Here is an 8808-nt window from a genome sequence, read left to right as displayed (position 1 = left end):
GCAGCACACCAACATGGCACAAGTATACATATGTAATAAACCTGCACGTTATGCACATGTACCCTAGAACTTAAAGTACAATAATAAAAAAATAAATAAATAAAATAAAAATAAAATAAAAACTAACATTTAGAAATTAACTGAAAAGAAAGAAAGAGAATTAGGAAAAGAAAGAATTCAGAAAGAAGAAGATAATGGAAGGAAGGAAGAAAAATGTTTGTTATTTGGTAAAACAAAATACAAAAATGATACATCTACAGTGTGTTTCCTCCTGCCCAATAATGGCCTCTACTACTTGAAAGTTGTTTGCTCTATTTAATTGGAAATAGAAGAACCTACCTCAGACTTTACTAGGGATATAAAAGGCTGTTGTACATGGCCCTGGAACATGCCCTAGCCATAGTAATAGTGCCAATCCTGGCTGCAACTCTGGCTTGGGCTCTCTTATACTAATCTCACAATGACTTTTCACACAGGAATAGAAAGAAACAGTGACATATCATTGGCCTTGGACAAAAATTTTAGGACTTTTATTCTTGCTGATTTAAGTGTGAGCTCTTCGATACCACAGGAATTTATAGCATGTAGGATCACCACTGGGAACTTGCTGATACTCCAGGTACATTGCCTATGTAAAATTTCTGGTGATGAGCTTTCTGAACTACCTACAGATGAAATGCTTTGTCCCAGCATATGTATTTAGCGTATTTAGAAACTCTCAGACCTTCTCTTCAGTGGTGCAGTCGCTGTTCATGAAGGTCACACTAAGAAGAATCATCAACAGTCTTCTCTTTGGCAACCCCTACCAGCACTCCAACTCCCATCATTGATGAGTTCCAATTTGCTGACAAGGGTATAGAGATGCTTGGTAGGGTTAAAACCCTTTGAGTCAAAGCCAACGAGCAACTCCACGTGTCAGAGGCTCTGCTGGATTATGGAGATGTGGTCCTTATACTTTCTGCTGTCATTTTTTAGAATGTGTGCTTTCATGATAAAAGTCTAATTTTATATTTGAGCAAAGTAAACATAAGAGGTTGTGCATAAACAAAGCCACCTCCTTGGTTAGAAGGTCTTTACATGAGTTTTCAGGGGCAGGTGGGGCTTGTGAAATGCTTGGATTTTCATCCTCGTGGCTGTTTACCCCTTCATCAGTTTTCGTACATGAAACATCTACAGCACTCTGCATGGCGAATGGGGTGATCTGAGGGGCCTAGGGAGAGCTGTGTGTCCTAACAACCAGCAAAGTCTGAAGAATACTCAGAAAAATAATCCTTCTACTGCAGTGGCCTATAATTTTCCCCACTTTCCCTAGTTTCTGGGTACCACCTCAGGCAAATATGTGAAACACAGCTGCCCGGTGTCTCTCATGGCTGAAAGCAGAGGTAAGAATGTGTTAATCCTTATGTTCTGAAATTTGTGGTCACCTCAGTCTTCTCTCACACAGGTCTTCATATGGGATCCTTGTTTTTTGATCAAAGGCTCTCTGGTAATAACACCTTCCTGCAAGCTCTGAGCTTTGGCCCAACTGCATACCTTACAGAGAATAAGTCAGGGTCTCACTGTAGATATGAAATAGGGAAGCTGCACTCAATGTCATAGACCACAGGACAGCAGGACTGTCAGAAAAAAAACACACTGACCTATTCTTTCCCTTGGCCAGCCAGACTGTCTCTATGAATCCTCTGATCAAAAAAGATATATTTCTATGGGGAAGAGGCAGACCTGGAAGATTTTGTAAGCCCCTAATCTTTCCAAGTTGTATGTAACATTGCATAGTCCAGTGCAGGGACCTTTATTTTTAACCTCCGATATAGTGTAATAGTAAGAAATATCTACCAAACGTGTTAGTGATTTGGAGTTTATATGTACATACATGTAATCAAAGTTCCATGCAAAATTACCTGGCTTATCTATGTGTGATTCATTCTGATATTTACTATTCTATTTTTAGTCCATTAGCTATACTTTATAAGATAATAAAGAATTCCAAGACTTACCTCTAAAGGAGTTTCATGTGTTAATTAGTGTATCCTCTGGAGTCACAGTGCCTCAACCGTACAAACTTCTGTGCTTCATGATATAAACGCATGGTACTGTAACCTGTGGTCTGAAGTGTTGTCTCAGATTCCTATAGGGAAGCAGTAGAAATGAATGTTCCAAGACACACTGGGGAGAAACAAGGGCAGGATTTTTGAAAACCTTTTGTCCAACTGATCTTGTCATACATCTTCTATTGCAGACTGTAGAACAACCTCAACTTCAGGATATGCTCCTTCCCTCTACCACAAAGCATTTTTCAACCTAAAATTAGATCCTTAAAAAAGCATACATAAATTGTCCTTTATCAAAACTAAAACCTGAGGGAGAGGTAGAGCAAGGTGGTAGAATAGAAAACTTCACCGATTGTACCCCCTTCCTACAAGGACACAAAGTTAGCAACAGCTCACACAGAAAAATCACCTTGTTAAGGACCAAAAATCAAGTGGGCGCTCATAGTACCTGATTTTAACTTCACATCACTGAAAGAGGCACTGAAGAGATAGCAAAAAATAGTCCTGAATCATTGACACACCAGCCCTCCCCTACCCCTGGGCAGCAGTGGCATGGTGCAGAGAGCATCTCTGGGTGCTGGGGGAGGGCGAACACAGCAATTGTGAGGCATTGAACTCAGCTGTTCTGTTAGAGCAGAAAGGAAAACCAGGCCAAACTCAGCTGACGCCCTCCCACAGAGGGAGCATTTAAACCAACCCTAGCCGGAAGGGAATCACCATTCCCAGTGGTCCAAACTCGCGTGGAAACCTCGCCACAGAGGACTACAGCACTCTGGGTCTCCAGGTAAATTTGAAAGGCAGTCTAGGCCATAATGACTGCAAATCTTAGGTGAATACCAAGGCTGAACTAGGGCCATAGACAGTGGACGAGGGGCACAAAACATACTGAGACATCAACTGGGGCAGCCAAGGGAGTGCTACCCTGCCATTGCCCCTCACTTAAACCCAGGCTGCACAGCTCACAGCTCCTAAAGAAACCCCTTCCTTCCACTTGAGGAGAGAAGGAAGAGTAGGGAGGGCTTTGTCTTGCATCTTGGATACCAGCTCAGCCACAGCAGAATAGGGCACTGGTGAGAGTTGTGAGGCCCCCATTTCAAGCTTTAGCTCCCAGGTGACATTTCTAGACACATGCTGGGCCAGAAGGGAACCCGCTGCCTTGAAGGAAAGGACTCAGTCCTGGCAGCAATCATTGCCTGATAACTGAAGAGCCCTGAAGCCCTGAATAACCAGTAGTAATACCCAGGCACTACACGGAGGGCCATGGTGAGCCTCTGACACTTGTGGGCTTCATGTTAGACTTGGAACCTTACCAGCTGTGCTGGCTATGGGGAAAAGCTCCTTCTGCTTGAGAAAAGAAGAGGGAGAAGTAAAGGTATCAGCACCATCACAAGGGCGTGGAGCCCCAAGCAGGCTCTTGGGGTCCTCAGTTCCAGGACTTGGTTCTTGTACGGCATTTCTAGACCTGCCCTTGGCCAGACGGGAGCCCACTGCTCTGAAGAGTCCCAGCTCAGGAACATTCACCACAAACTGACTTGAGAGTCTTTAGGCCTTAAGAGAACATCAGTGTTAGTATGGTGGTACAGCTCATGGCCAGGGGTGGTGGTGGCTATGGGGTAAAGTTAATCTGCCTTTGCAAAGGGGACTGCTGAGTGGGAAGAACTGTGTCTTGTGGTTTGAATGCCAGCTCAGCCACAATACAATGAAATATGAAGTAGACTTCTAAGGTTTTTGGCTCTAACCTCTGAATCCCAGACAGCACTTCTGTACCCACATGGAGCCTGAGGCAGCTTGCTGCCCTGAAGGGAAGGACACAGGCCTGGTTGACTTTGTCACATGCTGAATGTAGAACCCCAAGGCTTTGAGCAAACATGGGCAGTACCCAGGGAATTGTTACACAGGCCTTGGGTGAGAGTCAGCACTATGCTGGCTTCAGGTCAAACCCAGTGAAATCGTAGTGGTGGTGGCCACAGGGGTGCTTGTGTCACTCAACCTGCAGCTTTAGGTGGCTCAGAACAGAGAGAGAGAGACTCTGTATGTCTCTGAGAAATTAAGGGACAAGAACAAGAGTCTCTGCCTGGTAATCCAGAGAATTGTCTTGGATTTTGTCCAAGACCATCAAGGCAATACCTCTATGAGTCTGCAAGAATCACAAGGTTACTGGGCTTGGGATGCTCCATAAAGCAGAAACAGCTTGTAAGGAGACATTACAACTGATGCTCAGGAAATTGAAAGGATCATTAGTGGCAGCTGTAAGCAACTATCTGCCAATACATTACAAAATCTAGGAGAAATGGACAAATTTCTAGATACATACAACCTACCAAGTTGGATCCTAGAAGAAATCCAAAACCTGAACAGACGAATAACAAGTAACGAGATTGAAGACACAATAAAAAGTTTAGTGGCATGAAGTCCTTCATATAAATATTGAATCCAGTCATGTCAAGGAGCATATGTTTTAGATACAGAGATGTTCTTCGACTTATGATGGGACTACATTCCAGAAAACATCATAAGTCAAAAATATCAATTGAAAATGCATTTAATACCACTTACAATGGGTTACATCCTGATAAACCCACTGTAAAACCAAAAAAATCATAAGTTGAACCTCATAAGTTGGAGACGATCTGTAAATATAATTTCCGCTTTTAAAATATAATTTGAAACTTTTTCCGGAGGGAGTCTTTCAAGTTGGTTGAATAGACATAGCCTATACTTAAGTTTTAATGTTTTCCTCTAGTTAGAAAAACAGCAAGTAAACCAGAGGCTGAATAGAGTCAGGCAAGAAGTTGACCAATATTAAAAAAACAAAAGCAACAATAAAAACCTAGAGGATGTGTATTCATTATTAGTATTATGATGGTTAATTTTACATGTCAACTTGCCTGAGCAATGGAGTGCCCAAGAATTTACTCAAACACATTATTCTGGGTGTTTCTGTAGGGCTGTTTTTGGATGAGATTAACATTTGAATCAGTAGACTGGGTAAAGAATATTGCCTTCCCCAATGTGTATGGGCCTCATTCAATCAGTTGAAGGCCTAAAAGACAAAAACAATAACTTTTCCTTGAATAAGAGAAAATGTCTCCCTCATTACTTCATTCAAGCAGGGTCATCAGTTGTTTCCTGACTTCACACTTGAATGGGGTGACAACTTTGGGAGATCCTTTCTGTCTTGGGATCAATGGACCCTCAGTCCTTATTCAGAGTTCTCATATTGGCTCCTTGTAGAGCCTGGGACCCCCTCTTCTGCTGTGTCATGGCTTCACTTTCTTATTAAGGAGATCACCTCCCTTAGATCCAATATAAAACATGGGGGCAGCCTCTCCGTGACAGTCCTGCTTTGGGTTTTCAAATGCTGAAAGCCAGAGTGAGGGCTGGACATCATGTTGTCCCTTCTATTGGGGGAAGGAATATGATCAACTTAGTCTTCATCAGAAGTCCTCAATTTGACTCCTAGAAGGACCTGCAGCTCCTCTGTTCTTTGATCTGAAGGCATCTCCTCACAGCGAGGCCCCAAGGCCCAGAACTCTCTGAGACCTAGTAGAGGGAAGGGAGGGCAGCCTTATTGGGCCATACCTGCCTGTAGTCTCCCGAGGCACAAAGCTGTGGCAGGCACTTTTGGGCCTCATGAGGATTGGTCTCACCAGCCCTCGCCCAGATTCTTCATTTTGACTCATGACAGTGCCCACAGTTTCTCCCTTTCGTGGCCTGTCACCATCTCCCTCAGAATAAGGGCCTCATTTCTCTGTCACCCTGAGGAGGATTTGAGGGGTGCCTCCGCTCTGCCTGACATTTATCCCTGAATCTCCCAGGACTAACAGTAGGGGAGAGATTATATGCTGCCTCCGTTGTTAAACGTTTCATGTTCTGCTCTATCCTCATGATCCTCACCCTGACTCCTGGCTCAACCTGGTAATGTCCTCTATGATGAGATGGCCAGCCTCAGACCAAGTTCCTCACCACCTGGAGTCCCCAGATGTAGAAGTCAAAGTGATCACGCTGGAGCTATTAGGGGATTCTGAGAACTAATAGCAAGAGAAAGACTCCATGGGACTTCTCTGTTCAAGGGTTTGCGACTCCTTGAGTCCTCACTCAGCCAGGATCTCTGACTCCTCCCTCTAGTGATGTGAGTCCTACAGGGCGAGGAGAGAGTGGCTGACATATCTGGTTATTCGTGCCTGGGGATTTCCAGGGCTGAAAGGGGCGGGGCTGTGTAGGTTCCTTTCCGTTCTAGGTTGGTTGCTCCCCTAAGTCCTTGCTCAGGGTCCTCACAATGAACATTCCCAAGACCTAGAGGCCTGTCTGCTCATATACAACCTTTAATTCCCTAATACTATCAATAAGTCACCTATGGCTGACAGTACCTGAGGGATTCTGCGTTGTCTGTACTGTTATGATTTGAGTGGTTCCTTCCATCCTCACGGTCCTTGGCTTGACTGTTTGCATGACCTGGAATTTATCCCTGTGGTAACCGCAGGCTGACCCTTTAGAAGGTGCCTTACCTCCTTGAGATGCCGTAAAAGGAAATGAGTGGGACTCATCATCTCAGAATTTCCTGGTTTGCCAGGGAGAGACACCAATGGCAGGGCTTCGTGTGGCTCCACCTGTTCTGTGAGGAGTACCATCATCCCTGTTTAGGGTCAGCAGTGTGACTCCTATTAAACATCCTCTGCTGAATAGGGTTGTTCCCATTAGACTAAGGCTCTCACTTCCTTGAGACCACTCCCAGAGGAACTGAGGGGGCACTTCAGCCTGAGAGTTCTGCCCTGGTCCTCCTAGGGCTGACAATAGGGACAGAACACTGCATTCCCACTGTTGTTGGGTGAGTGGTCTCCTCTATCCTGCCTCAGCATCTTTACCTTGACTCCTACCTAATGAAATCTGAAACTCCACCCTCCACTGATTCGAGGCTGCACTCCTCTGACCAAGGCCATATCTTCCTGGAATCTCCCAATTGGAAGTTAGGAACAGCCACGTCTGGCCACAGTTATTGAGGATCCTCTGAGGAATAACAGCAGGGTCAGAATCCGACAAGATTCCACTGTTTTGGAGTCAGTGGCTCCCTCAGTTCTCACTCAGGTTTCTAACATTGATTTGGGGATGTGGAACTCCTTCCTCTACTAAGCTGAGTCTGCCAGCCTCAAGCCAAAGCTTTTCCTTTACTGAGAAACCAGAGGGGGAAGTCAGGGTGCTACTCCTTGGCTACCCCAGTATCCTCACCTTAAATCCAATCCAGGCTTGTGAGGATCTCCTTCATGGGCAGAATCGGAGCTACTGCCATGAGATCAAAGCCTTTATCTCCCTGGGGCACCAGTAGAAGCCCTAGAGAAAATGAGGAGGAGCCTCAACCAGATAGCCCTGCCTATGGCCACCCAAGGCAGAAAGCAAGATAAAGCTTTAAGAGCCCCTACTGTTCTGGGTGGATCATTCCTCATTTCTCATTCAGAGTCCTCTTCTTGATAGTTTTCAGAGGCTGAGATCCTCCTCCCAATAACCAGAGCACACCACCCTTAGACCAGGACTCTTATGTACCTGAGAACCTTGAATAAATAGAGAAATTTTAGCTTGCTGCTATAGCTTGGGCCTTCTAGATCTGAGAGTAGGCAGGGCCTGGTCTCTCAGTGACCCCGATATTCTGAGGCAGTGATCTCCAGAATCCTCATTTATGGGGGTTCTCATCATGCCTCCTTTCTTTTTAAGCCTGCTGGGAAATGTCACACACCTGCAAACAATTGAGCAGGTTCCGTACTGCAAACGTTGCAGACAATGGCTCCCTGTCCCAGGTTCTGTATGAGATAGGGAAGCTGTACCACAAGGCAGGAGGCTCCAGACAGGTGGTGGGCTGTCAGTGAAAAAAGCACACTGATCTATTCTTTGCTTTGCCAGCCAGACTTAGCCTATTATGTACTTTGCTTTGAGGATATTTAATTTCTATGGGGAAAGGGCAGAGCAGGATGATTTGGGGAGCTCCTGATCTTATTGGGTTATCTGATGTTGCATATCTAGATGATCATACTGTCACTGTGTATTATTTTTTCTTTTAGCAATTCATACTACTGATTTATTCAGCATTGTGATTACTCTAGTTGTATATTCCAAAGAAGTGCTTTGGGTACGGTGTCCTTTTAATGCTCTGATAAGCATTTTGGGCAGTGAGAGGAAAAATGAATTAAAAGACACAAAGTCTGGCTCAGGCTGAGAGGACTGGAAAATGTGGGCTCTAGATGAATCCAGACCAGAGATCTAATCCCAGCTCTGTCAATTACAAGCTTGTGAGCTTTTAGAAATGTGCAATTTATTCATTTTGAAGTGAGTCTGCTAAACCCCATCTTGTAGGAATTTTGGGGTATAAGTACTGTCCATAAAAGATATGGCATACTAAGTAGGAAATACTGAGTCTGTCATAAATGACAGTTACCATAATATGTGTTTTTACATAAATTATTAATTTTTAATTTTCCTAACGATGTATTAAGAAACAAAATTACCACATCTTGAAACTATTTGGGAGAATTTAAGCCTATGCAAGTTCTTTGAATGTAGCCGCCTTTTTTCAAGAAGGTTTTTAGTGAACTCATTCTGGCTTCTATTGATCACTGCATTTCATGTGATTATTTTAAACCCAGAAAATACCACCCTGTAATCAGAAAGGCTTTTTGATGCAGTAGATAACATAGAATATGAAGTGCACTAGAACAAAACAAACGGCAGTCTTAATAACCTAAATAAATCCAGATATCCTTTATTTATA

This window comes from Colobus angolensis, unplaced genomic scaffold (genome assembly GCF_000951035.1).
Source record: "Colobus angolensis palliatus isolate OR3802 unplaced genomic scaffold, Cang.pa_1.0 Scaffold140, whole genome shotgun sequence".
Lineage (NCBI taxonomy): Eukaryota > Metazoa > Chordata > Mammalia > Primates > Cercopithecidae > Colobus > Colobus angolensis.
Note: the sequence above shows the minus strand (reverse complement) of the source record.